Below are 27,986 nucleotides of genomic sequence, written 5' to 3' on the forward strand. Positions count from 1 at the left end.
ACCAGCCTGACTAACATGGTGAAATCCTGTCTCTACTAAAAATACAAAAATTAGCCAGGCGTGGGGGCAGGTGCCTGTAATCCCAGCTACTCGGGAGGCTGAGGCAGGAGAATCACTTGAACTCGGGAGTTGGAGGTTGCAGTGAGCCAAGATCCCATCACTGCACTCCAGCCTGGGCGAGAGAGCCAGACTCTATCTCAAAATAAAATAAAATAAAATATAAAGTACACTTAATGGAAATATATTTAATAGAAAGTAAGGGTAGATTGGCCAGGTGTGGTGGCTCACGCCTGTAATCCCAGCACTTTGGGAGGCCAAGGCGGGCAGATCATGAGGTCAGGAGATCGAGACCATCCTGGCTAACACGGTGAAACCCCATCTCTACTAAAAATACAAAAAAAATTAGCCAGGCGTGGTGGTGGGCACCTGTAGTCCCAGCTACTCGGGAGGCTGAGGCAGGAGAATGGTGTGAACCTGGGAGGCGGAGCTTGCTGTGAGCCCAGATTGTGCCACTGCACTCCATCCTGGGTGACAGAGCGAGACTCCGTCTCCAAAAAAAAAAAAAGGTAAGAGTAGATTTGGAAACTTAAAATTCTTGCTAACCCTTAACCCCACCTGGGTTAGTAGCATCTGGATTGCCATTACAGCCTCCTAACTAGCATTTCCACATCCTTTCTCATGCCTTCCATTTACACCCAACTCCATTTATTCTCCTCCACAGCATTCAGATTAGTGTTTTAAAAATAAAAGTATTTTTTATACTGCTCCTCTTTTCCCTCTGCTTATAGCACTTCAAAGGCATCCTCCTGCTGCTCACAGAGTAAGGAGCAAATCCCTTATTGTGGCCTACAAAGTCCGGCCAATCTGACCCCAGCCTGTCTCTTCAGCCTCATTTGGCTCACTTTCCAGCCTATTCTCTATGCTTAAACTTCTTCGAACGTTCTAAGCACCCTTTCAGCACCAGACTTTTGCATCTACTATTCCCTCTCCCCTGCTGCCCTTGTCTAGTTAATTCTTACTGTGCCTTCAGATCTCAATTTACCCTTCACGTCCTCAAGGAAGCTATCCCCATCTCTCCTAACCAGGACAGGTCCTCCTAATTCTCATAGCACTATGGAGCCCTCCTTTATAGAACTCAACACAGCTATAATTGAACATTCATTTATGTAGTTGTCTAATTAACATATGCCTACCTTATCAAACTGTAAGTCCATGTAAGAATTTTTGTTTTTATCCACCACTGTATCCTAGCCTCAATTGTTGAAAAAAATGAATGAGTAATAATCATCCATTCAGCTTATTTGTCTCCCTAACTGTACTGTGAGAACCTGGATATTGTTTATGGAGGTAGCCCAGAACCTGACACAATGTTTCGCACAAAGTAGGTTTTCAAATATCAGTTAAATACAAGGATGAAGGACGAAAAGAATGTCCCAATGCAATTCTCTTCCTCAGGCCTCTCCAGCCATACGGAACAAAGGACAGAAAAAGTTATACAAAGTAGGTAAACTGAAAGGTTTCTCAGAGGCAAGAACTCAAGCTAAACAGGATCTGGAATGATGCAGAGGGCAAAGCAAAATGGCAGCTGAGAGGAAAGAAAAAGAGAGAAAGAAAGGAGGGGCAAAGACAGACTGCAAAGAGAAAAGAGACTATAATCAAGAACCAGGGAGGAACAAAGAGAAAGCACACAAGTATGTGGGCCAGGATGACACAGCAAGGGGACATAAAGATCAAGAAAGCCAAAACATTACTTCCTATCATTCCTCTCACTGTTTAGTTTGAAATTGGAAGTAACTGTTCCACAGCATAGGATCTGGCAACATTTTTCTCATCAACAAGGAGCTGAAACTTAAAAGGTTTTGGAGGGACCAGGCCATGCAAGTGCAAAGAAAGGAGTATCAAGAGAATAGGACATATGATCTCACTATCTTCATCACTACTGGGTGGATGCACCAAGGGTAGGCACCTAACATAACAGTTGCCCAGGGGATGGTGAGGCAGTTAGCCCAGCATCTTACCCAACAGATGCACTCAGTATTGGACAACACAACAGACTTTCCTCTGGAGAAGTCCAAATGTCAGTCATATAGTATGTCTACGTGCATTCAACAGTATTAAGTGCCCACCATGTACCAGGTACCATTCTAGGCATGGAGGACACTACAGTAAATATACAAATCAAGCTGGGCTTCAAGTAGTTTACATTGCAGTGGAAGACAGACAATAACCAAATGCAAAATAAATTCATATTATAATAATACCATGTACAAGAAAGCCTGATAATAAAATAGAAGAAGCAGATAAGAGTATCAGGATGGGAAATCCCACCTTAGACAGGGTGGTCAGGGAAGGTTCTCTGAGGAGGTGACATTTGATAGATGCCTAAACAAAGGAGGGAAGCAAGGACTAAATGAAGGAGAGAAGGTGCGGTCAAGTGAACAGCGAGTACAAAGGTTCTGAGGTTAGGTGGGTGTGAAGAAGAACAGGCCAGTCAATGTGGCTGGGACACTGTGAGCAAAGGTGGAAAGGCATATGAACTGAGACCAGAAAGAAAGGCAGCAGGGGGGCCAGGTCCTGCAGAAGCTACTAGGCCTCATTAAGGACTCTGAATTTCATTATCAGTGACATGAGAAGCCACTGGTGAAGTGAGAGCAAGGGAATGATGAAAGAACAGAAGAGCAGAGAATCCCACACCACTGCTCACAGGAATATGCAGAGGCCAGGAGGGGGCCAGGATGGCAAAGAGGGCAGTCAGATGGTAGCAGAGTCAGAACAAAAAGCAGAGAGAAAGAATCAGACACCAAGGCACTGAAGTAGAGCTGAGTAAAACAAGGACTGCTATATCCTGAATATCAGTGAGCTTCCACATGAGGCTATGTGCTGTCTTATCATCCCCTATTCTTTATCTGCACTGTCCTTAGAGTAAGGCCCCACTTACCAAGTGACTTGAGAAAGGTACAGCCCAAGTTTCTTACCACTGACTTCGGAATTCATCACCAAGACAACTAACTCACTTCCTGTTTGTTTTCTTCTTATCCAGACAAGTGTTCTCATTTCTTCATCCCATTTCCACCTCAAGGCTTTATTTCCTCTGTCCTCTACACCTGGAATACCTTTCTTTTGATACCTCAACCCACTTATTTCTGCCCACTGATTAGAAAAGGAGGCAGTGAATATCTAAAAAACACATTAAAAGAACCATAGAAAATGGTTTTTAGGCGGTGGCTTATGCCTATAATCCCAGCCTGGGAGGCTGAGGCAGGCAGATCACGAATTCAGGAGATCAAGACCATCCTGGCCAACATGGTGAAACCCTGTCTCTACTGAAACACAAAAAATTAGCCAGGCATGATGGCATGCGCCTGTAGTCCCAGCTACTCAGGAGGCTGAGGCAGGGGAATCACTTGAACCCAGGAGCCAGGAGGTGGAGGTTGCAGTGAGCCAAGATCGTACCACTACACTCCAGCCTGGTGACAGAGCAAGGCTCCGTCTCAAAAAAAAAAAAAAAAAAAAAAAAAAGAAAAGAAAGAAAGAAAGAATGAAAGAAAGAAAGAAAGAAAATGGTTTTTAAGAGTAATAGGGAAAAAAGAGAATTTAAAAAAATTAACAGGGAATAGGTAAACTGTATGGTATGCGATTTATAACTCATTGAAGTTATTTTTAAAACATGAACAGGGAGTTTCTCTCCTGCTTAAAGTATACAAATAATTCCTCATTTGTAATATATTTAGGGCTCTTCACAGATCTAAACAATTTCTGTGATTCTATTTCAAAGAAAAGCTCAAACTACCTATATACATTTTCTGTTTCAATTGCTAAGACATAAAATGAAAAGTTCAACCCCAAACATGAGATACAGCACCTGGTAACATATTACTGGAGGGAAAAAGATCAATAAACATTTGTGTGGGGGAGGGAGCTACTTGGAGTTGGCAGGGGGCCACCCAGTGTACACTTAAAGCCTGTCCCCTGCAGAAAATAATAAATAAATAAATACACAATAAACATTTGCATTCACAAAATTATTAAGTACTTTTATTGGTAACTAATTTAATCAGTAGCACCACAAACGAGGAGGAAATAATACGGACATCTTTCCTTTTTGGGGCTCAATACAGCATTTCTGCGTTAAAAATGAATATAAATTTGCAGAATATTTTATTCTGTGGAATATCTGATTTTAATATGCTTCAATTTTCATTTCACACATCTTGAGGAATTTTAATTAAGGTGAGATTTAACAAATAAAGGTTGCTAAAAATCCTATGAGCAATTTTTTTCCTAAACATGGGGAAGATTTGTAAATTTAGTTATTTCCAGATCTTTTTACAATAGACTAGTTCAAGTAATGACCCATTTTTTCCCTATATTCTACTAAACTGTAATGTTATCCCAAAAATGTGAGGACATTACAGAAAAAGGATTCAGAAAAATATTCAGAAAATGTCGAATCTATATTTTGATATTATTTCGACAGTGAATGTTTTATCTTTTCAGATATTTCACTTCACTCTCCCCACCCAACTATGTATAGTTTATCCACACGCTAGAAATCAGCTCCCTGATAACTTTTAAAAATATATTGCTTCAGGAAATGGAGGAAGGGGAGGAGTCATTCAAGATAATCAGAAATCAGATTAATGTATTCTCTGCTATTAATAATTGAGAAGAAACATTCGCTGTCTGAAGAATAAAAAAGATAGAAATCTTTAATGGAAATTCTATTTGCCTTCCAGGATAATTATCCTCAACCAACTTAAATTCTTTCCACTGTCTACTACTATGTAAGCCTTCACTTTCCATCTCCATGTAGTTGGATAAAGTAATTGGAATCTAGTCCTGTGACACTTTGTGTACCACTCTTATGACACTTAGCCCACACAGCCTTGTAGTATAATTATCTCTGAACACCAAGGAGTGAAAAGAATAGGATAGGATGAGGGCCTATGGCTCCAGAATGCTAATGCTACTCTGCTTTTAGTGAAAATTAGTGAGAAGACGACAAATCTAGAGACAGTTGGGTAGTAGAAGCAAATAACATATTGTTTGGATTTAGATGTAATTTAATGAATTGGATGCAGATGGTAGAAGGAAAAAATAAAGACAAAGAGAAATCAAGAATGACCATAGGTCACTGGCCTGAGAATGTTGTACCATTAAATAAAATGAGGAAGGCTAGAGGAAGAATAGATTTGCCAAGCAAAGAAATCAAATGGTAAGCTAAACAATGGCCCCTCTAAGGATGTCCATGTCCTGATCCCCAGAATCTGTGAATATGTTGCTACACGTAGTAAAGGGGATTTTGCACATATGATTAAGTATCCTGAGATGAAGACATTATCTGTATTATCTGATGGGACCAATGTAATCAATCGTATGGCTTCTTATAAGAGTAAGATAGGAGGATCAGGGTCAGGGATACTAATGAGAGTATGCAGAAGACAGAAGGATGGAAGCAGAAAGAAGAGAGGAATGAAGATGCTACGCTGTTGGGTTTGAAGATAGAGCAAGGGGCCATGAGCCAGGAAATACACGTGGCCTCTAGGAGCTAGAAAACGCAAAAACGGGATTCTCCCCTAGAGTCTACAGATGGAATGCAGCCCTGCCAGTACCTTGATTTTAGCTCAGTGAAACTGATTTCAGACTTTAGACCTCCAGAATTACAGAATAATAAATTCTTTTTTTTTTTTTTTTTTGAGATGGAGTCTCGCTCTGTCGCCAGGCTGGAGTGTAGCTCGGCACACTGCAACCTCCGCCTCCTGGGTTCAAGAGATTCTTCTGCCTCAGCCTCCCGAGTAGCTGGGACTACAGGCGCCCGCCACCATGCCCAGCTAATTTTTGTATTTTTAGTAGAGAGGAAGTTTCACCGTGTTGGCTAGGATGGTCTCAATCTCCTGATCTCGTGATCCTCCCCCCTCAGCCTCCCCAAGTGCTGGGATTACAGGCGTGAGCCACCGTGCCCAGCCAAATTCATGTTGTTTTAAGCCACTAAATTTGTAGCTAATTTGTTAAAACAGCAATAGGAAACTAAACACAGACATTTTAGATTTGAGAGGCCTATTAGATATCCAAGTAAAGATGCTGAATAGGCAGTCTAGAGTTCAGAAGAGACAGCAGGACTAGAGAAATAAAAGCATAAGAATCTGTTTGAATCATGGACCCTCTTCTCCACATCACCTTTAACACTGCGTCCAAGAAAGCACTCATGCACATTTACAATATTTTTTCATATAATTCCAAGATGTTCAAGAATTCCCTATATTCATCGCTTCTCGGCCTTTTGGCTAAGATCAAGTGTGTAAGAATTCCCTATATTCATAGAACTCCCAGAATATTATAATCACAAAACAGCCTATTCTAACCCCAGTAAGATTGCTGCCTCCCTACGGAGGAAGAAACTGAATATCATTTCACTTCAAAAAACTTAAAAACCCCTTTTCCACTTCTACTTATTAAAACAAAAAACAAAACGTTACAGAAATACCTTACATAAAAAGTTCAAATCCCCCACATAACCGTAGTGTTCCTCACCATCACCCTCTAACCTTTCTCCTCATAGTTAAGGATTTGGTCATGGTCAATATGCCACTGATTCCTTTTTAAATGTTTAAAATCTTGCTTGTTAAAATTAAGCTTGCTTTTTAAAATTAGTTTATGATAACAGAAAGCTGTGGTTGCAACTACTGCAAAGCTTCAGAGTTCAGAGATTTGATTAATTTTATTAAAAATTCCATATTACTAAGTTAGATAAAAACAAAAAATAGCAATTGGTTGATCAAAGAAATCTGTATCAACAAATTTTAAATAATGAAAACAGTGTGGCCTTAAAAAATTAAAACCATGGCTGGGCGCAGTGGCTCACACCTGTAATCCCAGCACTTTGGGAGGCCAAGGCGGGCGGATCACCTGAGGTCGGGAGTTCGAGACTAGCCTGACCAACATGGAGAAACCCTGTCTCCATTAAAAATACAAAATTAGCCTGGCGTGGTGGCACATGCCTGTAATCCCAGCTACTTGGAAGGCTGAGACAGGAGAATCGCTTGAACGTGGGAGGCGGAGGTTGCGGTGAGCCGACATCATGCTATCGCACTCCAGCCTGGGCAACAAGAGTGAAACTCTATCTCAAAAAAAAAGAAAAAAAAATGTCAACCTAGCTTTCTTTACAGCCCACTGGTAAGCCCTTCTGAGAAGGAACAACCTATAGAGCAGCAGGATGCGAGCATTGTGCATTGGACTATGGGCGATACTATACGCATCAGCTTTGCACAATTTTTTTTTAATCAAGTGTTTGAGTCTCTACAAATGAAAAAACATTTAGCAAATACTGAGTTCATAAAATATGCTCTAGGGAAAAAATTTCTAGAAGATTATATTTTTAAAGCCATGTAAGCTGAGTGTAAATGGACAGAACTAGGAATACTAAAAAAAAATAAAGGGAACAAAAGGTAGTATGGCCATGTGCTCATGTCAGCAACACATATACTAAAGTTGGAAAGATACCGAGATTAGCATGGTAAGGGTGACATGCAAATTCATCAAGCGTTCCATTTCTTTTTTTAAGGTGTATGACCATGTTAAGAAATTTGAGCTTTTAGGCGGGGGTATAATGTACAAACCACTGAAATGTTTTAATTCAAAGAAATAACATGATCAGCTTGTGTTTTATAAAAATTGCTTTGGTGGTTGTATACAGAATGGATTAGAGAAACAAGTCAGGACACAGAATGGCCAGTTTGAAGTCTGTTGCAAACAGCCAGAGGTACCTGGAACAGGACAGTGGCAATGAAGATGGAGACAAGTAGACAGAATCAGGACCTACATCAGAGATAGATTTAATAGAATCTGGTAATTGACCGACTATATGTAGGCAATTGTGGTGAGGGAAGAAGTACTTCACCCAGCTTTCTGGCTTGGGCAACTTGAGTGGTGTCTGGCATTCAATGAGGTATAGAACCCTGGCAGAGAAACAGTTTAGAGGTAAGAAATGTAAGTGATATGGTTTGGATCTGTGTCCCCACCCAAATCTCATGTCAAATTGTAATCCTCAAATTGGAAATGGGGCCTGATGGGGGCTGATTGGATCATGGGAGTAGCTTCTCCATGGTTTAACACCATCCCCCATTGGAGCTGTTCTCACAACAGAGTTCTCGTGAGATCTGCTTGTATGTATGTATTTATTTATTTATTTAAGACAGAGTTTTGCTCTTGTTGCCCAGGCTGGAGTGCAATGGCGAAATCTCGGCTCACCACAACCTCCACCTCCCAGGTTCAAGCGATTCTCCTGCCTCAGCCTCCCAAGTGGCTGGGATTACACACATGTGCCACCACACCCGGCTAATTTTGTATTTTTAGTAGAGACAGGATTTTTCCATGTTGGTCAGGCTCATCACCAACTCCCAACCTCAGGTGATCCGCCCGCCTCGGCCTCCCAAAGTGCTGGGATTACAAGCGTGAGCCACCCCGCCTGGCCAGAGATCTGCTTGTTTTAAAGGTGTGTGGCACTCCCCGCTCTCTCTCTTCCTCTTGCTCTGGCCATGTGAAGATGTGCCTGCTTCCCAACTTCGCCTTCTGCCATGATCGAAACCTCCCTGAGGCCTCCCCAGCCATGCTTCCGGTACAGCCTGCAGAATCATGAACCAATTAAACCTTTTTTTGAAAGAAATTACCCAGTTTCAGTTATTTCTGTATAACAGGGTGAGAATGGACCAACATAATAAGTTAAAGATATCAAGACTCTACAAAAAGGAAACCCAAAGGCACATTACATTCTTACATTGAGCATTAAATAAACAAATTGAGAGAACTACAATATATTCCAAAAGCTCCTGGGCTAATTGCTAGTGACTATTATTTGCAAGGAGTTTATGAAGAATAACACACAAAGAGGTCCAAAACCAAGTTTTTTGCCATGAGTTTTGGTCTGCTCAAACTAGCAAGCCCTTAAGAAGGCTGTGGTAGATGACTTTGTTGTTCCCAATGATTCACTGCCCTCTGTGTAAAAAGATTATCCAGCCACTCAAGGTACCATGTAACTTGCAGGACCCCCACACCATTAATGTCAGGTTAGCCAAAGAAGTGAGTAGAAGGGATACATGCCACTTCTGAGCATCGTTATAAACACTAGTACATGCTTTGCTATCTTTTTCCCAGATAGGGATTGCTCCTTCGGCCAGGATCCCAGAATGAGCACCACAGGTGAGGCTGAGCTACATCTCACCAGTTGAATGTAACTGTTACACAATACTGAGCTCTAGAGGTTGTTTGTAACCACACCAAAATATGACAGGTACTGGTGTCTAACAAATAAGAATGTATGACTTATTGGTGTTTCCCCTCTTCAAGTCAAATTTTTCTGGTGATTTGCTAAGAAGAAACCTGATGAAAAAAATAGTTGGCCCAAGTATTCCAAAACTAGAACAAAGAATTTTGAACCTGAAAAGAAACTTGATAGGAGTTACCAAACTTTTTCTGTAAAGAGTGAGATAGTAAGTATTTTAGGCTTGCAGACCACGTGGACTTTGTTGCAATGACTCAACTCTGCAGATGTAGGACAAAAGCAGCTACAGACAATAAAACTTTATTCACAAAAACAGTCAGTGAGCCTGGGCTCTGGGTCTAAATCTTTCATACTGTCAATGAAGAATCTGAGAGATTAAATCAAGGTCATACAGCAGGCTAGTGGGAGGCTGAGCATTAGAATGCAGGTCTTCTGAAAACCAAATACCACATGTTCATAGGTGGGAACTGAACAATGAGAACACATGGACACAGGAAGGGGAACATCACACACCGGGGCCTGTAGTGGGGTCGGGGGAGGGGGGAGGGATAGCATTAGGAGATAGACCTAATGTAAATGACGAGTTAACGGGTTCAGCACACCAACATGGCATATGTATACACAGATAACAAACCTGCATGTAGTGCACATGTACCCCAGAACTTAAAGTATAAAAAAAAAAAAAAGAAAAAAAAGAATGCATGTCTTCTGAATCTAGTCCTCTAGAACATGTTCTGTTGGGTCACAAGACGGAGATGAAGTACACACAATAAATAAAGCAGGGAATGCTAAAGATAGGTTTTGATTATGTTAAACAGCTTTCAACAATTTGGTTATAAATAAGGATTTGCTTTTCGGGTGATTATAGCTTTCATGAAAAGAAGTAAATGTCACAAGACCAAACAGGTAAACAAATGATAAATTAGCCAGTGTTTTGAAAAATGATCTTCAGAGGAAACACAATTATATACTCCTTCCAACCACCATTTTCTTGAATAGTTTATCAATCATTTCTTTTATTAACAGGATGGCATTTGCTATGATCATTACAGTAATTCATTTTAGGGAAAAACAGGTTTTTAAAAATGCCATAATATGAGCAAGAAATATACTGGACCAGTAGCCAATTATTTCTCACAGTATTTTAAATTTATTTTTCTTTAATTTCGAAAGTAATAAACATTCATTGTAAGTAACTGAAACAATACAGAAGTATAAAGTGACACACTCCAGGCCCTCCTCGATTCCACTCCCCAGAGTATTAGCCATACATTATCTTTTAACATGACTGATTTGTTCAGAACGGTGCAGTAAAGCTACTTCCTCTGAGCCACTTCAACAACAAAGAGGAATATAGAGTTCCCCTGGCCAGATATCCCTTGGATATCATATTTTGAAAAGTAACAAAGGGTTTTGGGGTGGTATATGGCCTAGAAATGAGAAAAGCAAGCTGCCCATCAGGGTCTGAACGAGGGGTTTGAGGCCAGCACTGTAACCAGCTGAGTGAGGCTCCTCTTTATAAAAACACTTTGATAATGCTACTGTAGAATGTAGAAAAACTTAAAAATGGGTTAAGAGTATCCCTACCTTCTCTCGCACTCTCATTTTTTTTTTTAAACTTGGGCTGGTTTACTCATAAAAACAGATTTTTTTTTTTTTTAAGAGATAGGGTCTCGCTCTGTTGCCCAGGCTGGATTCAAACTCGTAGGCTCAAGCAATCTTCTCACTTCAGCATCCTGAGTGGCTGGGACTAGAGGTACATACCCAACCCAGCCCTGATTATCTTAATCAGTTTTTTTCTTTAAGCCATATTTGACATATCTGAGTGACATCAGAAAAAATGGCAGAGTTAAGAGCTCCAAAAGTCTGTCCCTCCATAAAAGCAATAAAAACCTGATAGAAACTGGCAGAATCAACTTTTCAGAACTCTAGAAACTAACCAAAAGCTTGTAGCAACTAATGAAACACTGAATCCAGAAAACTAGCTGGATTTTGGTTAGAATACTGAGCTTTGTGGCATTTTTAACTTACCCTGGTCCCTTTTCTCTTCCCAGCTCAGTGGGAACCTTAAAAATGTCAGCCTGCATTCCTGGTACCAATATCAGAACCAGAGGGAGCAAAACGAACCTTATTCGCAAAGAACTGTAATAATTTGTCTTGACCTGTCTGGTTTCTCCCTGGAGAAGACTTTCTTTTACCTTAACTAATTTGGAACTATCAGTGCAAAAGTGGCTAGCTAGAGGGCACTTGCTGAAAACATTGACAAGCAAATAAATATATTAGTTGCTGCTGCACGAAGGTAACAGTTGGGGCAAACAATAAGCTAAACAAAAAGGTTGGGAAGATAGGCTAGAGAATGAGACGGTTTGAGGAATACAGGCTTTGAATAGCTCCCACATATTCCTGGGAATCTAGAAGGCCAACTGTATTACCAGGATGGGCATATTCTCAGAAAAGACCTGAGAAGGCCCTAAGCTGCCACCTCTGGCTGAGTGTCAGAATATGCACACAGAAGTAAAGGCAAAGCAGAGTTGTAAACTGCCTGTCTGGGTACTGAAGGTGTGTCAAAACACAACAGAGCCCATCTGCATAAGCTGGGAGGTTCTTTTTGGTTCTAGGCATAAAACAAAACAAAACAAAACAAAAACCCCTGCCCAATCACTAGCTGACCACTAAGCTAATGAAACTGAAACTTCAGTGTCATGCATGACAAAGAATATAGGATTTACAAAATTAGTTCAGAGAAGTCACTAAACAAACAACAACCATAACAAGCAGCAATAACAAACCCTGGGGAGGGAGAAGAATCTGATTTCCAGAGCTGTTACATTATAATATTCAAAATGTTCAGTTTTCAACTTGTAAATACAAGGTATGCAAAGAAATAAGAAATATGGCCCATACACAGAAAAAAAAGTAATCAATACAAACTGTTCTTTCTGAGGAAGCCCAGATGCTGGATTTACTAGACAAAGACTTTATACTTCTGTACTGTTGTTTGGGGAGCTCTTTACATATTCTACATTCAAATCTTTTGTTGGATATATGATTTGAAAATATTTTCGCCTAGTCTGTAGCTTATCTTTTTATTCTGTTTAACAGTGTCTTTAGTTCTTTGAACATATTTAAACAACTCAATTTTTAAATGTGCAAAGATTTGAACATTCTTCCCCAAAGATGACATACGGATGGCAATTAACCATATGAATAGATGGTCAATATCATTAGCCAAAAGGAAAATGCAAATTAAAATTACAATGAAATATCACTATACCTCTATTAAAATGGCTAAAAACAAACCAATAAACAAAAACTAGAAAAATCTAGCAGCATCAAGTGCTGGTGAGAATACAGAAAAATGAGAACTCTCATACATTGCTGGTGATAACACATAACAGGATAGCCACTCTGGAACAGTTTGGAAATTTATTATAAAGTTAAATGCATATTTACCATATGACCCAGCAAACCTGTACACAAATGCTTATAGCAGCTTATTCATAATCATCAAACACTGAAAACAATCTAAATATCCTTTATCAGGATATTGCATACCAGCATAAACAAACTGGTACACTCACACAATAGACTACTACTCAGCAGTAAAACGGATCAAACTATTGATATAGTAACAAAATGAATGAATGTCCAAGGCATTCTCCTGAGTAAAAGAAGCCAGTCTCAGAGGTTATATATTAATACTTTATGAATTCATTTATTTACTATTCTAGGAAAGGCAAAATTATAGAGACAGGGAGCAGATCATTGGTTGCCAATGGAAAGGCATGTAGAGAAGGTCTGACTACAAAGGCAGCACAGGGAATTTCCAGGTGATGGAACTGTTCTGTATGGCGACTATGGTAGTTGCCACAAGAAACTACATGTGTAATAAAATTCATAGAACTGTTCACCAAAAAGAAGCTGATTTTACAGTATGTACATTTAAAAATTAAAGAAGAAAAGACTACAGGGATTCAAATCTCAGCTGCACTTAACTTCTCTTTACGTCATTTTTCTCATTTTAAGAACAGGATGACAAAAGAACCTGCCTTCCAGGATTGTTAGGAGAATTACAGGAGTTCCTGACATATATTTAGTTTAAATAAATGGTTGATGAATATTTTATACAGATATGCTAAAAAGTTGGTACTTTTTTAAAAAGTCTACTACAGGAATAAGTAAGAAAGCTGAAGACTCAACTAAAACAGAGGGGAAAAACGAATATTGGAATTAAAACCCCAATTCTTCATTTACCTCATTAAACATTCATTGGAAACCTATGAGGTGAGCAATACCAAATTACATTCTACAAGGTTTGCAAAATCTATGTGCTCAAGGAGCTATTGAAAGGTTTGTTCTAAATGCTACATAAGTACTCATCATTAAATTTAACACTAATAGCAAACGCGCTGTAATTAAGGTTTAATACTCAATGTTCAGTGTCACTGTCCCTTTCCTGAATAGGCTGTCAAATGGTAACCACCTTTTTCCAATTCATGAAACGTCAGCAACACTGGACTTGTCCCTCATGTTGAGGCCCTGCATCCCGTGTCACTAACCCAGTAGATTCCTTCTCAAATATCTTGATCATCCACTCTCCCGCATCATTCCTTACAATTTTCAGGGTTTGGGGTTTTAAAAAGCAGCAGCTGCTGCAATCACTCCTAACGATGACTTCTATCTTTTTAGTGTCTCCCTCCTTACCTGAACATGAGCCTTCTTTGGCCAAATATCCAAATCTACATTTAAGCTTCAAAATCCAAATTAATCAGGACCCAAGGTGGCGCAGCCCTCGTGAGCCCAACAAGCCACTCGCGTCTGGGTGCCAACCCTTAGGCTCTGCCTTCCCAGAGTTCCTGGTGCTAGACCCATCAGGCAGGTGTGTGGCCGCAAGGCCTGAGGAAGGGCATTGCGTTCAGGAGTTCGAGGCCTTGCGAGGCCCCTTTGCTGTCTCTGAGGATAGTTGGGAAGGCCTTTGGGCCTGGATTTGACATCCATGAACTATGCAGCAGCCCAAAGCCTGGGTCAGTTGTATTAACACCAAACGGCAAACATCTAAAGCGCTCAGGACTAACAAAGAAAAAGGAAAACGTGAAGTTTTGCATATTAGCATGCGTGGTTTCCCCTCCACAGGGTGAGCCATGAGCAGAGGTGGGATTTGCCTTCCAACCTTTTGTACATAAGAGTTTCAGTTAGAATGAAATGTAATTGAACTAAAAATAAAGACTACATTAAACCATCTTTATTTATTATTATTTTTTTTAGACAGTGTTTTGCTGTTACTGCCCAGGCTGGAGTGCAATGGCGCAATCTCACTGCAACCTCCACCTCCCGGGTTCAAGTGATTTTCCTGCCTCTGCCTCCCGAATAGCTGGGATTACAGGCACGGGCCACCACACCCAGCTAATTTTTGTATTTTTAGTAGAGATGGGGTTTCACCATGTTGGCCAGGCTGGTCTTGAACTCCTGACCTCAAGTGATCCACCCACCTCGGCCTCCCAAAGTGCTGGGATTACAAGCATGAGCCACCATGCCCGGCCTAAAACATCTTTTAAAAAACTCAAGACTGTCCTATTTGACAGCTATGTACTGAGCACACGTGTCAAGCACTGTTCTGAGTCATGAGGGATATGAACAAATTAAGCCTCTTCCCTCAGGAATCTCACATTGCTGAAAGTCAGAGTGGTCAGTTTATTCCTGGAGCCTACCAACTTTACCATCTTTCCATTCTGAGAAACCTTAAGGTACCCCCCACAGGCCCTAGGTCCCATCAGACAAAAGCAATTGCAGGCATTTCTAGGTGAGCCATGTGGGTACCACAAGACTCTGCCATCTTGCCCCAAAGGGACCTGGGATGGGTCTGAAAAGGCAGCTCTCTATGGGTTTGCCATACACCTCTAAGGTAAATGGGCATAAGAACCCTGCTGCAAAAGGCCATCCTGTGCAGAACTGTGGCTGACCAACCTACTTAGAGTCTCTTTCCTGGGGAGGCTGACTGTGAGAAAAACAAAAGACAGCCAATTATTTAGTACCTTAGAAGCCATGGAAGCAGACATCAATAAACTGTAGTGTCACTAAACATAAAGAGCAACAAAGTCATTCCAACTTATTAAAAAATGTTCTCCAGAGTAGCTATTTGCTGTCAGTTTTTAAGAGTTACTCTCATTTTCAAACACCTTCTGAAACTGCTTCCTGCGTCTTTCTTTTTTCTTTTATTTTTTTAGACATCTTGTTCTGTCACCCACCAGGACTAGAGGGCAGTGGTGCAATCTCGGCTCACTGCAGCCCCCACCTCCTGGGTTCAAGCAATTCTCATGCTTCACCCTCCCGAGTAGCTGGGATTACAGGTGCACACCACCATGCCCAACTAATTTTTGTATTTTTAGTAGAGATGGGGTTTCGCCATGTTGGCCAGGCTGGTCTTGAACTCCTGACCTCAAGTGATTCACCCGCCTTGGCCTCCCAAAGTACTGGGATAACAGGCATGAGCCACCATGCCCAGCCATATTTTCCATGTCTTTCAACTTACATGTATATCCTTCCAAAAAGCCTCCATCAACTAAGGTGAGCATGCCTGTTTCTTGCAAGCTGAAAGAACATAATGAACATATACAGTGCTTTCCAGTTACTTCAATGATAACTCACTACACTGTTCTTTATGTGGAGCCTACTTAGACTATAAAATAATCAGGAGTTGACTAAAATCCACGTATAAAATTCATGGCGGGACTAAAAAGTTTCTGCAAAGCAAAGGAAAAAATAAAAGGAAACTCATGGAACGGGAGAAAATATTTGCAAACCATATATCTGATAAGGGGTTAATATCCAAAATATATTAGGAACTCGTATTAATAGCAAAAGAAACCCCAGATTTTTAAAATGGGCAAAAGATCTGAATAGATGTTTTTTCAAAGGTATACAAATGCCCAATGGGTACATGAAAAGGTACTCATTACTAACCATCAGGGAAATGTAAATCAAAACCACAATTAGATATCATCTCACACCTGTTAGGATGGGTATTATCTAAAAGTCAGCCAGAGGCTGAGCATGACGGCTCACTGCTGTAATCCCAGCACTTGGGAGGCGAGGCAGGAGGATCACTAGAGTCCAGAAGTTCTAGGCCAGCCTGGGCAACACATTGAGACCCAGTCTCTACCAAAAATTTAAAAATTAGCTGGGGATGGTGGCACATACTTGTAGTCCCAGCTACCTGGAAGGCTGAGGTGGGAGGATTTCTTGAGCCCAGGAGGTCAAGGCTATAGTGAGTAGAGATGACGCCGCTGCAGTCCAGCCTGGGTGACAGAGCAAGACCCTGTCTCAAAAAGAAAGTCAGCTGAGTATGGTGGCTCACGCCTGTAATCCCAGCACTTTGGGAGGCTGAGGCAGGAGGATAACTTGAGGCCAGGAGTTCGAGACCAGCCTGGTTAACACAGCAAAACCCTGTCTTTACAAAAAAAAAAAAAAAAAAGAAAAGAAAAATTACTAGTGGTGTACACCTGTAGTCCCAGCTACTCGGGAGGCTGAAGAGGATTGCTTGAGCCCAGTGGTTTAAGGCTGCAGTGAGCTATGATCACACCACCACACTCCAGCCTGGACAACACAGCAAGACCCTGTTGCACCAAACAAACAAAAAAAAATCAAAAGATATGTGTTGGCAAGGATGTGAACAAAAGGGAACTCTTATAAGTTGTTGATGGATACATTGGTGTAGCCATTATGGAAAACAGTATGGAGGTTCCTCAAAAAAATTAAAAATAGAACTACCATTCAGCAATGCCACTTCTGGGTATATATCCAAAGGAAATAATTCACTCTCTCTCTATTTTTTTTTTTTTTAGACTCTCACTCTGTTGCCCAGGCTGGAGTGCAGTGGTGGGATCTCAGCTCACTGCAACCTCCACCTCCTGGGTTCAAGTGATTCTCATGCCTTGGCCTGCTGAGTAGCTGGGACTACAGGTGCACACCACAACACCTGGCTAATTTCTGTATTTTTAGTAGAGACGGGGTTTCACCATGTTGACCAGGCTGGTCTCGAACTCCTGACCTCAAGCGATCCACCCACCTCAGCCTCCCAAAAGTGCTGGGATTACAGGTATGATTCACCATGCCTGGCCAATAAATCCCTATCTCAAAGAGATATCTGTACTCCCATGTTCACTGCAGCATTATTCACAATGGCCAAGATACATAAACAACCTAAGTCTGATGACGAATGAATGGATAAACAAAATGTGGTGTGTGTGTATACATATATACATGTATATGTGTATGTATACACATATACACACAATTGTATACACACACAGTGGAATTTTATTCAGCCTTTAAAAAGAAGGAAATCCAGCCTGGGCAACACAGTGAGACTGCATCTCTACAAAAAAAAAATTATAATAATAATTAGCTTGGCATGGTGGTGAGCACCTGTAGTCCCAGCTTCTTGAGATGCTGAGATAGTAGGATCACTTGAGCCCAGGAGGTCAAGGATGTAATGAGCCATGATCATGCCACTGCACTCCAGCCTGGGTGACACAGCAAGACCCTGTTTAGAGAAAAAAAAGGAGGAGGAAATCCTGCCACTTGCGACAACATGGATGAGCCTGGAGGACATTATGCTAAGTGAAATAAGCCAGACACAGAAAGACTAATACTGCATGATCTCACTTGTATGTGGAATCTAAAAAAGTCAAACTCATGGAAGCAGAGAATAGGCTGGGCATAGTGGCTCACGCCTGTAATCTCAGCACTCTGGGAGGCCAAAGTGGGAGGATCACTTGGGACCAGGAATTCGAGGCCGGCCTGGGCAAAAGAGCAAGACCCTATCTCTACAAAAAATTTTTTAAAATAAAAAATTAGCAGGGCATGTCCCTGCAGTCCCAGCTACTCAGGAGGCTGAGGTGGGAAGACCATTTGAGCCTGGCAGGTCAAGGCTTCAGTGAGCTGTGACTGCACCACTGCATTACGGCCTGGGCAACAGAGTGAGATCCTGTCTCAAAAATAAAAAACCAGGGAGCAGAAGGGTGGTCACCAGGAGTTGTGAGGGTAGGGGAAATGGGGAGGTATTATTCAAAAGTCTAAACTTTTAGTCATAAGATGAATAAGTTCTGGAGACCAAGTATATAGCATGGTGACTATAATTAATAATAATGTATTATATTTGAAATTTGCTATGAGAGAACTTAAGTATTCTCACTATAAGAAACAAAAAAAAGTAGCTATGTGAGGTGATGGATCCTTTAATTAGCTTGTGGTAATTATTTCACAATGTATACATATATAAAAACATCATGTTGTACATCTTGAATATATTCAATTTTCATTAGTGAATTATACCTCAACAAAGCTGAAAAAGGGGGAAAAAGAAAAATGCATGGTGGATTCTGTTTATTCTGTTTGGATAAAAGTTATCACAACATGAATTACTTAAGATGGAAAAACATAACAGTTCAAATTATAAGAAATCACACTGAAACCAATCAACATCATATTTTTAAATAGGATACTAAGGCAGTGATTCTCACCTTACATACAACTTTAAAAATCCAGTTCCTCAGCAACTATTCCGGAAGTAATGAATCTGGAAATCTGAGGGTGGGGTCATGAGCACATGTCTTCTTTAAAGTCGTCTTCTTCAAAGTTGATTCTGATGTCCTGCCAAGAGTTGAAAAGCCTGGCCCTACAGTAGAGGTAACTGAGGGCCTTGTTACTCAAAATGTGGCCCAGGGACCACCAGCAGCAGCATCACCAGGACCTTGTTAGAAATGCAGGGTCGGTCAGGTGTGGTGGCTCACACTTGTAATCCCAGCACTTTGGGAGGCCCAGGTGGGCGGATCACATCAGGTCAGGAGTTTGAGATCAGCCTGGCCAACATGGAAGAACCCTGTCTCTACTAAAAATACAAAATAATTGGCCAGGTGTGGTGGCGGGCACCTGTAGTCCCAGCTACTGGGGAGGCTGAGGCAGGAGAATGGCGTGAACCCGGGAGGTGGAGTTTGCAGTGGGCCGAGATGACGCCACTGCACTCCAGCCTGGGCAACAGAGCAAGACTCCATCTCAAAAAAAAAAAAAAAAGTAAATAAATAAATAAATTAGCCAGGTGTGGTGGTGAGCACCTGTAATCCCAGCTACTTGGGAGGCTGAGGTATAGGAATCACTTGACCCTGGGAGGCAGAGATTGCACTGAGCCAGGACCATGTCACTGCACTACAGCCTGGGCAATGAGCGAGACTCTGTCTCAAAAAAAAAAAAAAAAAAAAAAAAACATGCAGAGTCTCAGCTCTACCCAAAACCTACTACATCATATCTGCATTTGAACAAGATCTCCAGGTGATCTGTAGGCAGAACAAAGTCTGAAAAGCACTCTTTGGAGTTTCCATTGCTACAGAGGTGTAAGAAATACCAAACCATGTTATAAAGTTGAATACCTCGTGAAACTTTCTATGAAGGAGAAATAGGAAAGGAACAAGGTGAGAGATAAAATGTTACTTGTGATATAAAGGAATGTCACATTATTAAGCATCTAATTAAGAGTAATATTCAAATAGAAGTCTGCATATTTCATTTATTTATTTATTTATTTATTTATTTATTTTAGAGAAAAGGTCTCACTCTGTCACCCAGGCTGGAGTGCAGTGGTGCAATCATGACTCACTGCAGCCTCAAACACCAGGAGGCTCAAGCGATCCTCCTCCCTCAGCCTCCTGAGTAGCTGGGACTATAGGCACACACCACTGCACCCAGCTAATTTATTTTTTATAAAGTCGGGGTCTTGCTTTGTTGCCCAGGCTGTGCACATTTTAAAACCTGCAATAACATTCCTTATTCCACATGAATCCCACTTCCAGACGCACCCTCCACAGGCAATAGTTACACTTTCACTGAGAGTAACGAATCTACCTTGTAATCTCCAGGTTGCTCCAGTAGTCTCCACTGAGCTAGCCTGTATGTTGAGGGGAACCCTTGTGAAGGAATGAAGAAATAAAGGGTGTGGTGGCAAGATAAAACAGGATTATTTACATGGGTGACCCTATGCTGGGGGCCTTCGAGTGTTATGTGAACACCTCTGCACTAGTTTCAAAGGACTATTTGGAAATGGTGACATTTATTGCCAGAAAAACTAATTCTCCACATCTTGTACAAACATTTTCTTCTGAGCCCTTTGTTCTTGGCCAGCTCTCAGAGAAAAAGCGGTTAACTATCATCCAGTATAATGATTCCTTGATTAATGTAACTTCTGGAAACAAAGCTCCAGTATAATGAAGGCAGCCATATTGAAAACAAATGAACTCTCAGTCCCATGCAGCAGCCCTGGCATGCATTCTAGGGCTCATCAGCAATGCAATTGTTAATCTGCTCAAATGCATCAGAGCAGGGACAACATCACCTCCCTTCACAGCTTCTATTTATTTATTCTGAATTAAGTTGGCACTAGGCAAAATAACAAAACCAGAAAACTATATTCAGATTCTAAAGGCTTCCATTTTGGTACCCTTCAACTTGCCCAAGGATGGCCACAACCACTTCAAAAACTACACATCACACATGAACACTTGAAGTTTACAAGCATGTTCCCCATAATGAGCCTGCAGAGTAGTTGGAGCATGAATAATTCCTATTCGAAAGATGTAAAAAAACGGTGGAGTGGGGGCCTCATAAAACCTAACCAACGTGTCCAAGGTCACACTACAGTAAAGTACAACATAGCAACAAGAATCTAGGTATCTTAGGGTAACTTCATTATAACAAAATGTATTACAGCTTGGTGGTAAGAGGAGGGAAACAATAAGATCAAGTTAGAATCTATCAGTTAGGAACTGCCTTCAGCTGCCAGTTGAGGCCTATGATAACAGTGGCTTAAACAAGGTAGAGTTTCTTATTCCTTCCTTCTAAGTAAAGGAGGAGGCAGGCAATCAAAACCCATGTGGTGACTCTATCATCAGCAGGGACTGCAGGGCCATCTATTTTTCTGCTCCACTATTCTCAGTGCTTGGGTTCCAACGTCAAAGTAACCTCATGGCCCAGGGTGGTTAATGTGAGCTACACAGCCTTGTTCCTGGTAGGAGGTGGGAGGAAGATGGTAAGGGGAAAAGGGTATTCTGTGCAGCTGAGGGAACCCCCTTTAAAGAACTTTCCTGGAACCCCATTCAACAACTTTTACTTGTATCTCATTAACAGGCTGGAAGAAGTAGCTTCATAGGCGGGTACATTGCCACATCCAGAAATACAGGGGTTCCATTGACCAAAAAAGGAGGAAATGAGGAAAAAAGGAGGCAACCAGGAGTCCACGCTACAGAATTCTATTCTGTCACTCCCTTGCTGTGTGACCTTGAGGAGATTATTCACCCTTTCTAGGCCTCAGGTTCCTCATCTGTTAAATGAAGGAAACAATCACACCTACTGCATAGGATTGGTACCAGGACTAAATGAGAAAAACACACTGAAAACAACTGGAATTGTCTCGGCACCCAGTGCACAATAAATATTAACTTGTTATTTGATTATCTTAGCCCAGTGCTTTTCCAAATTCGTTTCCTACTCTAACTTCCCCTCCATTTCCAAAATTGGAAAGGAATTTATATTAGTCATTTGTACCTGCTGACAGAGGACTCTAGTGTAAATGAGTCTTAGTCATAGGTCACCTCAATCAGACAAATGTATTTCATGCCTTTCCTTTCTAATTATATGGTGAAATTACCTCCCAGTCATCCACACAGATCAGGTATTTTGGACAGAATTAGGATGGAGAAATTGAGCTTACATTCTCCAACAGGTGGGGCCTAGAGACAATCCTAATCAGATCTTTAGAGAGACCAAACAAACTAAGGGAGTATTAAAGAATTTAGGCTGGCGCAGTGGTGTGTGGCTGTAATCTCATCTACTTGGGAGGCAGAGGCAGGAAGATCCCTTGAGCCCAGGAGTTTGAGTCCAGCCTGAACAACATAGCAAGACCCCATTTGTACAAAAAAAGGTCTCTCTCATGCAAAATAATTCCTAAAAAAGTATGTAGATACTCCACCCTTACAGAGGTATAGCATAATTCTTTACTCCTTAAGTGTAGCATAACTCTTACTCCATAGTGACTTCCTTCACTTTCTACAGTATGGAAAGAGAGCAAAAAGGCTTAACTTTTTAAAAAAATTTCTTTTGAAGGACTACTGCAATGGGGTCTTGCAGTTGGGGAGGGAGAGTGGACGCCAATGCCAAAAAGAGTAACTTTAGAGCAGAGAAACTTCACAAACACTACCTCTGCCAGGTAATCAAGGTCAGTATCAATAGAAAAGTCATGATAATAATATATACCCTTGAATTGTGATAAAAATGGCACTTTACCTCTGTGCTCTTCCTCTCAAACACCCGTAAGCCAGTCTGATCATGAGAAAAACATCAGACAAATCTCAACAGGGGAACAACATACAAAAATGTGACCAGTACTCTTCAAAACTGTCAGGGTCATCAAAAACAAGGAAAATCTGAGAACTGTCATAGCCAAGGGGAGCCTCAGGAGACATGACAACTAAATGTAATACAGTCTCCTGTATGGGATACTGCAACACAAAAAAGGACATTAAGCAAGAACTAAGGAAATCTGAATCAAGCATGGAGTTTAATCATATATCAATATTAGTTCATTAATTGTGATGAATCTACCATACTAAGATGCTAATAATCAGGGTGTGGGGTATATGGGAGCTCTTCGTACTATCTTCACAATTTTTCTGTGACTCTAAAAATATTCTAAAAAACATTTAATTTTTTTAATTTATTTTTTTCTTAATTCATTTTTTTCCCTTGGTATAACTTGGAACAAATTTTATTTTTAAAAAGAAAAAAGAAAGAAAAGAATGGTCCACAGCTCCTACCCTCATCCCCATGAGCCCATCCCCACCACAAGGACAAGCTTACAGTTCCTGAAGGTGAGGCCAACAGCTGCTGAGGAGCAAGGACTCGTTCCAGCTACTTCTAAACAAGGGGGCCAGGCCTCTGCCAAAGCCTTCTCCTTCCTGCCCTGTGTCAAGCTATCCAAGCTTCCTCCTCAACCTTTATCCTGCCCTATGCCCTGAAACTACCTGACACGTATTTTCCTCCTGTACTTAACTGATAGCAGAATTTCCCTCATACACGTCAAGTACTATAAATTCCCCTAGAACACATCCCATGTCTTCCACTGATGAAGGGGAACACTGCCACATTATCAGTGAATGAAGCTGCTATCTTGAAAAGGGGTCTGCATGACAAGTTATGCTAGACAACTTATGCCAATATAACTGCCCTCGCCAGGGAGACACCGTCTTGAGCTTTGCCCCTTTGGCTTCTCCTGCACCAGTGGAGCAGTTCACAAGGAGCCCGGAAGAAACTCTCCAAGTACATGGGCAAACTTCCGTAAACTATGTTGGAAGTTATTTTTCTGCTCATCTCCTAATATCATAAAATGTAAAGTTGGAAGCCTCATCTTTTCAATTAATACACCAAAAGCTAAGGCCCAGAAAGATGCTATAAATTGCTGGATGCTACAAAGCTAATTGACAGATGGGATTAGAACCAAGTGTTCAAAGGATTAGTCTCTAAGCACCATTGGATGAAAAGCTGAAATGACCTAAGGGAAAACAGTGAATATGTTGTCCTCAGAATAAAATATGCCAGTGAAGTTATAGAACTGCTGGATGAATAGTGTGAGAGAGGGAAAGAAAACAGAACGAAGGGATGCACTCAGGTTGAAAATAGGTCATAGGATGATCAACTCACCTCTGATTTGCTGAAATCACTTTGAACATAATTGCTTATGTCACAATAATGAGCTTTCAGTGGACAATAAAGAAAAGCTGAACGTTGGCTGGGCGCAGTGGCTCACACCTATAATCCCAGCACTGTGGGAAGCCGAGGCAGGCATATCACCTGAGGTCAGGAGTTCGAGACCAGCCAGGCCAACTTGGCAAAATCCTGTCTCTACTAACAATACAAAAATCAGCCAACGTGGTGGTCGCAGGCACCTGTAATCCCAGCTACTTGGGAGGCTGAGACTACTTGGGAGGCTGAGGCAGGAGAATTGCTTGGACCTGGGAGGTGGAGGTTGTAGTGAGCTGAGATTGTGCCACTGCACTCCAGCCTGGGCAATGGGCAACAAAGTGAGACGCTTTCTAAAAAAAAAAAAAAAAAAAAAAAGAAAAGAAAAGATGGGCCGGGTGCAGTGGCTCATGCCTATAATCCCAGCACTTTGGGAGGCTGAGGTAGGCAGGTCACAAAGTCAGAAGTTCAAGACCAACCTGGCCAATATGGTGAGACCCTGTCTCTAATAAAAATACAAAAAAAAATTAGCCGGGCATGGTGGCACACGCCTGTAGTCCTATCTCCTTGGGAGGCCGAGGCAGGAGAATTGCTTGAACCTGGGAGGCAGAGGTTGCAGTGAGCCAGGATTGCGCCACTGCACTCCAGCCTAGGTGACAGAGCGAGACTCTGACTCAAAAAAAAAAAAAAAAAGAAAGAAAAGAAAAGCTGAGCATTATTACCAGGCCATGTTAAAGTAATTCATATGGCTTAAGAAATACCAAAGGAAGAACTGGCCTCAGTCTTTGGGAGTCCTCTAGAATTAAGATATTTCCAAGAGATATATGAACGCCAAAGAAAAGCAACTACATTTGATTATTAAATGACACTGCAGATTTACCTTCTTTTTCCTCTGCCAACATGAAATTCGTAACTATTCCCAAGTGAAGAAAAATGCACTCAACTGTGAAATATTTTATCAATAATAAGAAAAAGGAGACATAAAATAAGTGCTAATAATTTTATAGGTATTTACTATGGGCTTGGCCATGTTCTAAGGACATTATATACATTAACTCATTTAGTCTTCAAACCCAATGCAATAGGATTTACTATTATTCAAATTTAGAAATATAAATAAAGAATAGAAGCAGAGAGGTTAGGTAACTTGTCCAAGGTCACACAGCCAGTGGTCAGACAAAAAATGAACCAAGACAGTCTGATTCTCTCATGTCAAACTGATACCCACCATGGACTATTTTATATTCTTTATATTTTTAATTATCTTCTTTAAAGTGTAATAGTCTTACCTTCCCTAATTCTATGGCATAGTCTTTAAAAGCAGGGAGCCTATTTTATATATCTCTTTGTATTGCCAATATTTTAGGCACCATTTTGCATACATTATATTGATGGGGATAACTAGACAGGTCTTTTTTTCTTTTTGAGAGAGTTTCACTCTTGTTGTCCAGGCTGGAGTGCAGTGGTGCAATCCAGCAACCTCCACCTCCCTAGCAAGCGATTCTCCTGCCTCAGCCTCCCGAGTAGCTGAGATTACAGGTGCCTGTCAACACGTCTGGCTAATTTTTTGTATTTTTGTTAGATATGGGGTATCATCACGTTGGCCAGGCTGGTCTCAAACTCCTGACCTCAGGTAGTCCACCTGCATTGGCCTCCCAAAGTGCTGGGATTACAGGCGTGAGCCACTGTACCTGGCCCAGGTCTTCTTAAAGAATGTGATGAGTACAGGATTTTTAAACAACATGTAAATCTACTCATAGTTTCATGGAACTTAAAATAACTTTCTCAAAATAAATTAGACAATTTTGGAATTCTAATAACAAAAAACAGTAAGCTGGTGGTCCAGAGAACTAATGCAATTTTCAAAACTATCTAACTTAGTAGACAAAGCCACAGACTCTGAGAGGATATGACCTGACATGTTATATGAATCAACTAAAAAAAACTCTACAACTTGCAACACACAATAGAGGCGACTGAGGTTCAGCTATACCTAGTTGTGTAATTTTAGATAAAACCTTCTAACATTTCTGAGTCTCAGTTACTCATCTTTAAAATGGGAACAATAAAACTTACCCTCTTCCCTCTCAGTTTGTTTTAAGAATCCAAATGAATGCAGTTGTGAAAGCCCTTCATAAATAGAAAAGCACCACATAAATGTAAAGTACTTCTAGAATACAGCAAGCAGCATACAAGTATAAATGTGTGGAGCATCAATAGTAACTGATTTATATGAGCAGTCAGTGTGATCACCTGGAAAAACATGGACTTCCACTTCAAAAAAAACCTGCATTCAAATCACCATTCCAGTATTTACTAGCTGAGGGACTGTGGATAGGTTGCTTAAATGTTTGTGAGCCTCAGTCTTTTCAATGATAAAATGAAGAAAATAATACCTACCTCACAGGTGATAACATAAAGAAGCACCTGGTACACCGTGAACACAGTGAATGTTCTTCTGTGCCCTCATACTGATGATATTAAAGTTATTTTACTCAAACCACAACAGACAACAGTTATATCAGTCCTTCCAGGGTTTACCATAAACACATTAAAATACAGAAAGAGTAAATTTATTTAGTATTTAGTAAGCCCTATTATGTGCCTACTACTCTTCCAGATGTTGGGAGGAGGATCCAGAATCTTGTATATCCTCCCTTTGGAGAAATAATATTAAAATGTTGTATGTCAGGCAGAGATTCTCAAATCTGTTTGAGAATCTGATGAAAGCTATGGCATTTCTCCCCAAGGAAAGCTACGAAGCTTTTAGGGGACAACAAAGGAGATATAGGAGAATATTTTCATGACCTTGGATAGAAATCATGTTCTTAATGGGGGTGAGGGGGGAAGAGACACAAATTATAAAGGAAAAGATTCATAAATTCATCTATACTGAAATGAAGAATTTCCACATCGAAAGAAACCATAGAGAAAATGAAAAAGTAAGCCAGAGTGGAGGAAGATATTTGTAACACACATAACCAACAAAAGTTGAGATTCCTGGGTAAACAAAGAACTCCAATAAATCAATAAAAAATAATAGGCAAAATGCTGTGGTATATATTTATACAACGAAAACAAAACAAAACAAAAAACAGACCAGGCACAGTGGCTCACACCTGTAATTCCAGCACTTTGGGAGGCCAAGGCAGGTGGATCACCTGAGGTGAGGAGTTCGAGACCAGCCTGGGCAACATGGCAAAACCCCGCCTCTACTAAAAACACAAAAATTAGCTGGGCATGGGAGCATGCACCTGTAGTCCCATTTACTTGGGAGGCTGAGGCAGGAGAAATCACTTGAATCTGGGAGGCAGAGGTTGCAGTGTGCCAAGATTACACCACAGCACTCCAGCCTGGGCAACAGGGCAAGACTCTGTCTCAAAACAAACAAACAAAAACCCACAGCTACATGTAACAATACAAATAAATCTTACCAACTTAATGTTGAGTGAAAAAAGCACCTGGACTAAAGCAGGGATGTTAGTATAAATAACATTATCAGTAGCCTTTATCCTCCCTTCTTCCCCGACCCAAGCTATCCTTCCACTAGGGTGACTATCCTTGATTTGCCTGGGACTGAGGAGTTTCCATGAATGGGGGACTTTCAGTTTTAAAAGCTGGAACAGTCCTGGGAAACTGGGAAGAGTTGGTCACCCAATCTCGTCTGCCTATTCCTCCCACCCTCCACTTCTTGCCCTTGGCTAGCACTAACTAACACTAACACAGTGGCACTAACACACCAATCTCAGTTGTGCAGATAGAGATGAAGAATATGCAATCAATAACAGAAAGAAAAAAACCAAGAAACAAAAATGAAGTTGATCATAAATGCCAGGCTGTATAAATCAACCATGAAATCCTTTAAGCTACCGAGAAAACCCACAACGGAAACTAGGTCCTATAAGGTAGTCTGTGGAAATCTCCATGT

General features: G+C 40.9%; 1 protein-coding gene and 1 pseudogene across 7 annotated transcripts in view; one reads left to right on the forward strand and one right to left on the reverse strand.

Moving 5' to 3' along the window:
* SH3D19 (SH3 domain containing 19) overlaps positions 1-27,986 on the reverse strand; it is a 206,977-nt gene that overhangs the window by 173,473 nt on the left and 5,518 nt on the right. The window contains exon 1 of one of the 7 annotated variants that reach the window (XM_058436817.1): positions 18,799-18,977. The exons of the other annotated variants lie outside the window; for them this stretch is intronic. The gene's annotated coding sequence lies outside the window, so the exon portion shown is untranslated. Of the gene's footprint in view, positions 1-18,798; positions 18,978-27,986 lie in introns of those variants that run through there. 7 annotated transcript variants of the gene reach the window in all.
* LOC116466165 (U6 spliceosomal RNA) lies at positions 7,459-7,554 on the forward strand (annotated as a pseudogene).

Source organism: Hylobates moloch, unplaced genomic scaffold (assembly GCF_009828535.3).
Source record: "Hylobates moloch isolate HMO894 unplaced genomic scaffold, HMol_V3 SCAFFOLD_3, whole genome shotgun sequence".
Classification (NCBI taxonomy): Eukaryota; Metazoa; Chordata; class Mammalia; order Primates; family Hylobatidae; genus Hylobates; species Hylobates moloch.